Here is an 8,160-nt window from a genome sequence, read left to right as displayed (position 1 = left end):
CAACCGGGAACTCCATCATCCGGCTCCTCCGGGTCTTCCAGCTCTTCAAGCTCTTACCATTCCAATCCTTGGGGTTCGGCAGAACCAGCAGATGCACACCATCCATACTCTCACGAGGAGGCGCTCAAGTTTCGCCAGGAGAGGGACGAAGCCCGGGAGGAGCTAGGCGACGTCTCCAAGAAGTTCGGCATCGATCAAGCCGAATGGGAGGACCAGCGGAAGCAATTCTGCGACGCCATCACCGGTTTGATATCTTCATTTAGTTTTGTCATCCTGACTTCCTTTGCTTGCCGACCCATTTCTTCTTTTCTGCCCAGCTCTTTCCGCGGAGAATGACCGTTTGAAGACGGCGGCGAACAAGATTGCCGACAAGGTGAATGCTCAGGGGAGACATCCGAGGCACGCCTTGATGCTGTGGACGGCCGCATTGATCAGGCCGTCATCCAAGGTGTGCACCTCGGCGCTTCTCTCGGGCTGGCGGCAATGACCTCCCAAACCAACGAGGACTACTCCTCCCAGCCAGTTGGCTTCGTTGGAGGACGCCCGGACGAAGTCGACGACATCGATGAGCGTCTGGAGGCCTACGACGATCATGCTGCTGCCCTTGCCGAAATCACAAACCCCCAGTCCAGTCCTCAACAAGTTATTTGAGGAATAGTTTGTATTAGGATGGACTTTTTATAAATAATCTCGTCCTTTGGAAGAATACTTATTTCTTTGAGTCTTTTCGGTAAAATTCCACTTGCGACTGTCAGAAAAATGCTGAAAACAACCCAGTTTCGAATAAACATTCTTGTGCTAGAGGCGATGCAAACTGCATCGGCTATTTTATGCTAAAGGCGATATGAACGATATCGGCTATTCTCAGTCTTGTATCTGATTTTTAGGCTAAAGGCGATATGAACAATATCGGCTATTCTCAGTCTTGTATTCGATCTTTAGGCTAAAGGCGATTTTCTCTTTGTCGGTTTTTTCTGATCTACATTCATGAACCAACCTCAACACTGGGGTAATATTTCTTAAGAAATCTTCCATTGATAGCTCTGGTAAACTCCTCCCCAAATAAAGTCTTCAATATGTATGCATTGCCAGGTACACATTCTACTATTCGGAAAGGACCTTCCCAATTTGGAGACCATTTGCCGAACACTCTATCCTTTGTTCCAACTGGCAATATAGTTTTCCAAACCAAATCTCCTTCTGCGAATTGCTTCAGCCTAACCCTTTTGTTATAATACTTGGCAATGCGTATTTTATTCTTCTCAATATTTTCCAATGCCTTGAGACGAATCAAATGTAGATCTTCCAATTCGTCCATCATTAGATTCTTATAATCCTCTTCCACCAATTCTTTCTGTAACACAATTCGCCTTGATCCTGACCGTAACTCCCATGGTAATATAGCATGATGCCCATAAACCAGTTCATAGGGAGACGTTTGAGTGGACCCATGACAAGCCATTCGGTAAGCCCACAATGCTTCATTAAGAACCAAGTGCCATCTCCTTGGTTTTTCATCAATCTTCTTCTGGATGATTTTAATCATAATCTTATTTGATGCTTCTGCCTGACCATTAGCTTGTGCATAATAAGGAGAAGAATTATACAACTTAATCCCCATATCTTTGGCAAAATCACAGAATTCTGAAGAAGTAAACTGAGTTCCTTGATCAGTTGTTATAGTTTGAGGAATCCCGAACCTGTGAATTATATGTTCCTTAACAAAACTGATCATATTCTCTGACGTTACCTTCTTCAAAGGAATAGCTTCAACCCACTTGGTGAAATAATCCGTGGCCAAGAGTACAAATTTGTGTCCCTTACTAGAAGGAGGATTGACCTGACCAATTAAATCTATACCCCACCCTCTGAACGGCCAAGGCTTTATTATGGGATTCATAGCAGATGCTGGAACTTTTTGAATATTGCCGAATTTTTGACAATTGTGACACCCTTTGTAATATTCAAAACAATCCTCCAACATAGTCGGCCAAAAATAACCAGTTCTCCTAATTATCCACTTCATCCGATAAGCTGACTGGTGTGCACCACACAATCCTTCGTGAACCTCATACATCACTTTTTTGGCCTCTTCTTGACTCAAACATTTTAGCAATACTCCATCGACGGACTTGTAATATAACTGATCATCAAGGAATACAAATTTGAGAGCTTTGTACCTGAGTTTTCGGGAAACCTTTTGAGATGGATCTTTCAGGTAATTGGTAATTTCGCATCTCCAATCACCATCATTTTGATCAGTATTTGAAACATTTTCTTCCATAGCAAAAACTTCCCGACTCTCTCGATATCCAGAAGCAGCTTGAGCTAACTTATTTGCTTCTTCATTGCATTCCCTAGGGATATGATGCAAGGTTACTACTAGGAAATTCTTCAAAAGTTCTCTACACTCCTCATAATATTCTCTTAACACATTGTTCTTGCAATCATACTGACCATTCAGTTGGTTAATCACCAACTCAGAATCCCCAAAGATTTCAACAGCAACAGCCTTTATTTCTATAAGAAGCTGAAGCCCTCTAAGCAATGCTTCATACTCTGCTTGATTATTAGTAACATGAAACTCAATAGGAACTGCATACTCAAAAGCTTTTCCTCGTGGGGAAATCAAAAGAATACCAGCACCACCACCTTTGTTACAAGATGATCCATCGAAGAACAAGGCCCAAGGCACAATGCTTATCACCTCAACAGAGAGATCCCGATGTTGGGTAATAAAATCGGCAATAACTTGACCCTTTACCGCTTTTGCCGATTCATACCTTAAATTAAATTCTGACAATGCTAAAATCCATTTGCCAATTCTTCCATTCAAAATCGGCATTGATAGCATATGTTTGATTACATCAAAACTAGAAACCACCACGCATTCGGCATTCAACAAATAGTGCCGAAATTTGGTACATGAGTAATACACACACAAGCAAAGCTTTTCTGTAGCCGAATACCTTGTTTCCGGGTCTAGTAGTTTTCGGCTAAGATAAGCTACGACTCTTTCTTTCCCTTCAAATTCTTGCATAAGGGCCGATCCTATCGTTAGGTTATCAGCCGCCACATACAACTTAAAAGGCTTGTCAAGTTGTGGAGGTACCAGCACAGGTGGTGCCTTCATATATTGTTTGATCTCATCAAAAGCCTTTTGTTGTATGTCACCCCATACAAATTTTTGATCCTTCTTGAGCTTTAATAAAGGAGAAAAGGGCAAAACTCTCTCTGATAGATTGGATATGAATCTTCTTACAAAATTGATTTTGCCTAACAATGACTGTAATTCTGTGAGATTGGTTGGCGGCACAATTTTGTCTATTGCTTCCATGCTCTTTTTACCAACTTCAATTCCTCCTTTATGAACTAAAAATCCCAAAAACTCTCCAGCCGAAACTCCAAAGGCACATTTATTTGGATTCATCTTCAAGCCATGCTTTCTTGTGCACTCCAGAGTCTTTCTTAAATCGGCTAAATGTCCTTTATGATCCCTAGACTTGACTACTACATCATCGATGTAGATCTCTACAATCTTGCCGATCAGTTCGTGAAAAATATAATTCATAGCTCTTTGATAAGTTGCACCGGCATTCTTTAACCCAAATGTCATGACTATCCATTCAAACAAACCAATATGACCAGGACATCTGAAAGCTGTTTTAGAAATATCTTCCATTGCCATAAAAATTTGATTATAGCCAGCATTGCCATCCATAAAACTAATGACTTCATAACCTGCTGCTGCATCTACTAGTAAATCAGCAACTGGCATTGGGTAACCATCCATGGGAGTTGCCTTATTAAGATTTCTGAAATCTATACAAACTCTCATTTTTCCATTTTTCTTGTATACCGGTACTATATTTGAAATCCACTCTGCATACTTGCATGGCCGAATAAAGTTTGCTTCTATTAACCTTTCAACCTCCTTCTTTACATCAGCCAATACCTCCTCTTTGTATATCTTCCGTGGAGGTTGTTTGTAAGGACGAAATCCAGGTTTAATGGGTAATCGATGCTCAACAATGGAACGATCCAATCCAGGCATTTCCGTGTAATCCCAAGCAAAACAATCTTTAAACTCTTTCAACAGATCTATCAACTTTGATTTATATTCTGGGTCTAACTTTGCACTAATATGCATCGGCCTTGGCTTAGAACCATCACTAACATTAATTTCTTCCAACTTATCAGCCGACATAAAACCACGTCCTAACTTTCCTTTGTTGCCATCGACGGGATTTCCCATTAAAAATTACTATGAGAGCCGACTGCTTGGATCGGCTGTTGACCCTCGCTGAAAACATTTACAGGACCTTCTTTCCACAGTTTTCCAGAGAAACAATCGACGCCTTCATATTCCCAGTAGGTAGACTCTGTGGCAGCAACACTTACCGAATCGTCAGCATGCACAACTTCAACATCATCTCCAATCCATTGAATGAGAATTTGATGCATGGTCGAAGGAATGCAGCAATTAGCATGGATCCAATCTCTGCCCAAGAGTAGACTATATGCCCCCTTGCCATCAATGACAAAAAAGGTAGTAATTAGAGTTTTAGACCCAATAGTCAGCTCGACATGGATAGCACCTCGGGTATCAGAAGGATTGCCAGCAAAGTCCCTAAGCACCATGTCAGTTTTCAACAATTCTTCACTAGTCATCCCAAGCTTCCTGAAGGTAGTATAAGGCATGATATTGATAGCAGCCCCTCCATCAACAAACATCTTGGTCAAAGGCTTGCCATTGACATATCCTTTTAAATAGAGTGGTCTTAAGTGACGATTCTTGATCGGTTTGTCAAAAACAGCCTGCTGCGTTAATACAAGCTGAGCCATCAAATCCTGACATTCACTTTCATCAAAATCAGAGTACACCTCTTCCTGGACATCTTGGCTTTCGGGAGCTATAAACTCTGATGGGAGGAAGAAAGCCATGCAAGCATCAGCCGAAGGACCACATTCATCAGGCTTCTTTTTAGGACACCATATTTGCTTTGTTTCAGTAATTTCCTGTTCCAACTCCCTATTCCTCAACCGCTGTACTCTTCTTTTCTGACTTTTCCTTAGGCCTGGAGGACACCACTGTCCTTTTTGCCATACGTATCCATAGGAATCAATATCTTCATCCTGCACTCTATCATGAATCCAACCTTGACCTGCAAATCTTTTCCTTTGCCGATTCTCAAAATCATCTATTTTTAAGCGCCGATCATCTTCAAGAACCTTCTTTCCAAGTCTTTCGTAGACGGGACGGCGGTTGACTCGAGATTGCCTATACTCGGAGTACTGAGCACTACACTCCGGACAGTTATTTCTTGCAGGCAACCTCAAGCCTTCATTCCAACAATGCCTAAAGAATGAACAACTCCAATGAGACTGCTCCTGTTCTGTCATGTATTCTTCTTTCTCCCTTCGGTATATCTCTTCCTCATACCTCCGGCATTCTTCCATAAACCATTGCTTCTTATGGTACTCTTTCTCTTGCTCTCTCTGCCACTTGTTTAGCAAAATACGTGATGTAACTCTAGGTTTAGAAGTTTGACCTTTCTCGGTTCGGCTATTCTGAAACCGAACTCGTTGCTGAAGCTCTCTACTGGTGACTTGTCGATCCGGGTCAACAGCACCACTCTCCTTTGCTCTATCAGAAGTCAACACCTTCACCTTGTCTTTACCTTTGAGATCATTGGCAGAGACCGTATTCACAGAGAAAGAAATCATATTTTGTGGAAAAGGCTGATCATCAATTTTCATCTTGCCATCAAACCTCAAATGTCCCTCTTGGATAGCTTTCTGGATTCATATTTTGAACACTCGGCAATCATTGATAGAGTGAGAATTAGTGTTATGGAAGCCACAATACTTTTTGTCTTTCACTCCTTCAGGACGTAGCATAGGATGTCCTTCTGGCAGCTTGATGCGTCCTTCCTTTATTAACAACGCAAAAAGTCTGTCTGCCTTGGTAACATAAAAATCATAGGTTCCCTTTTGTTGTTTCAGCCAACGTTGACTAACTTGAGTGGGTTCCTTTGCCCAATTTAACTCAGCTGCAGCTATCTCATCTTCATCAATATACTCAGTCACCTCATCCAGAAAACCTTGATACACCTCATTAGTGGCATTGTTCTTCTGAAAGCGATTATCTCTCCTGAATCCTTGGGCTTGATTACTCATAGCTGCTAAACGCTGCGCAAGTTGGCCAAGATCATCAAACTCCATGCCGAACAACTTTTCCCTGATATTCGGCAACATTCCCGCTATAGCCATTCCAGGTAGCTGATCATCTGGTAAATTCAGAGAATAACACATATTCTTGGTCTCCCTAAATCTGCGAAGATATTCCAATGGTGTCTCATTTGTTCTCATCCTCAGACTCATGAGATCAACCAACTTTTTCTCATTAGTACCCGTGTAGAAATATGAATGAAACTTCTGCTCTAGCTCTGCCCACGTACCAATGGAATGAGCTGGTAAAGACATGAACCACGTGAAAGCTGGTCCTGTAAGAGACAAAGGAAAATATCGAATCCTCCAAGCTTCATCTGAAGCAGCTTCTCCAAGCTGCATTAAGTACCGACTGACGTGCTCTATGGTACTAGTATCATCTTGACCAGAAAACTTGGTCAAATCTGTTGGAGGCTTCACCCTTGGAGGCAATGCCACTCTGTTGTACCATTCTGGATAAGGAGACTTGTATGAATAGGATTGATTTTTTGGCTTCAAGCCGAACTAATTTTGCATCATATCAGCCATCCTGTGCATCAAAACATCAATGCCTGGATCCTGATTTCCTTGTACTTGCACTCCAGAAGGCAATCCTGAAATACTTCTATACCCTGGATTTGGCACAGCATTGATAGCACTGTAATCAGTAAATTCTTGATATCCATCTCCATACATACTCTTCTGCAATCTGTTTGATGCTGGAGAAACTCTATAAGCTGAAGGTGGCACTTCTCCTATGGTACCAAATGTCACCTGGCCATAGGTGGGATGTGATTGCTTTTCAGTGTGAGTCAATCCACCTATATTTGAAGGCGACGCTACTTCCTTTCCAACAGGCTTCTCTTGATGCTTTGGAACATTGAAAAGCGTCGGCCCACTGAGTGGTCCAACATTTTCTTCGAAGTATTTATCAACCATTGGACCAAAAGTACTGATCATGATTGCCCGAAAGGTATTCAGAAAAGCTGTGTGATGGTTTGTCATAGTTTCTCCCATAGCTTTATAAACCAGGGCTGCCATCTTCTGAGCATCCTCCTCTTCAGTGTAATCAGTTTGATGCGGAAGAAGAACCCTTGGCATTGACTGCTTTTGAAATACTTTATTGCTCTTGTTTTTGGAAAAAGACATCAAGCATTTCCGTTGGTATTGCTCGCATGCTTGTAGCACTAAATCCTTGTAATTATCTGGCAATTCTGCCATGCTTACATCCAGAACATGATCATTGTTGATTTCAGACGCCATCTTAAACTAACAGATTGGTCCCACCGAGCATGCCAAAAAGTGTGTTGACACAAAATGTGACGCACTGTGCCTCACACACAGCAAGCCGAAAAGCGTAGCTTCAATCGGGTTCCCGGGTGCTTTGTTATCCGGAAGCGTGCCAGTCAGTTTGACCTGAAAACTAACAAGGGATAGAACAATTAAATGTCAAACCGGAACATGTCGGGTAATACCAGACAGTTCCTCATGTACGGCCCTGAAGCCACTTACAACGACATACAGCTATAAAGAGCTGTCTGCCAACAAGTTTATAAACCATTCGGCTAATCGTAAGATGAATGCACGTAAAGGTCTAATTGCCGAATACATGTACATGAGAAGACATGTTTGAACAAGTGAAACTAATTATGAATTAATGCATAACCAAGCTCAGCAATCCGACCGAGTTGGGATCCATGAGGAAGGAACGTGCAAATAAGCACGATTAAGCCAATCTAAAACCTGCATCTGCCGCACGACACCTAGTTCTGTCAAGGCTTAAACGTAATTATCATGCATGAACCCGCAACATGTGACAATCTAGATTAAAATAATTCAGCCATTACGAGTGTGTTGTCTATTCGCGAAGGTAATACGAAAACTAATAATCATTGAAGCACGAGTAAAACCATAAGAGAGGGCCGAACAATATCGATCTAGATTGGGCAG

Source organism: Miscanthus floridulus, chromosome 1 (genome assembly GCF_019320115.1).
Source record: "Miscanthus floridulus cultivar M001 chromosome 1, ASM1932011v1, whole genome shotgun sequence".
NCBI lineage: Eukaryota > Viridiplantae > Streptophyta > Magnoliopsida > Poales > Poaceae > Miscanthus > Miscanthus floridulus.
Note: the sequence above shows the minus strand (reverse complement) of the source record.